A 349-nucleotide genomic window follows, 5' to 3' on the forward strand; every position below is an offset into this window, starting at 1 on the left:
TTCCTATACAAACTAAGGTAGTCTTTTATGTTTCTTTTTCATCTTCTTCTCATATTTCATAGAAAGTTATGAGCTTTTATTATGTTGTTCATACAGTAGATTTTATATTTGCTTAAGTATTTTATGAAGGCATAACTAAAGGGGTGATAATAAAATCATATCAATCATTATGTAATTTTTGACTTTTGTAAATCTTGAAATTTCTTCCTTGTTCTTAGATGGAAAAACTATATCTTTGGACAAGGTTAAATGAGTTATTTGTTTGGAAATATTAGAAATTATTGTTAGTATTTGAATATGTTTAAATGTGATCATTTTAACATCAAACTAACATTTAATGTGTTTAGGA

The sequence above is a fragment of the Lupinus angustifolius genome, chromosome LG11 (genome assembly GCF_001865875.1).
Source record: "Lupinus angustifolius cultivar Tanjil chromosome LG11, LupAngTanjil_v1.0, whole genome shotgun sequence".
In the NCBI taxonomy this organism is placed as follows: domain Eukaryota; kingdom Viridiplantae; phylum Streptophyta; class Magnoliopsida; order Fabales; family Fabaceae; genus Lupinus; species Lupinus angustifolius.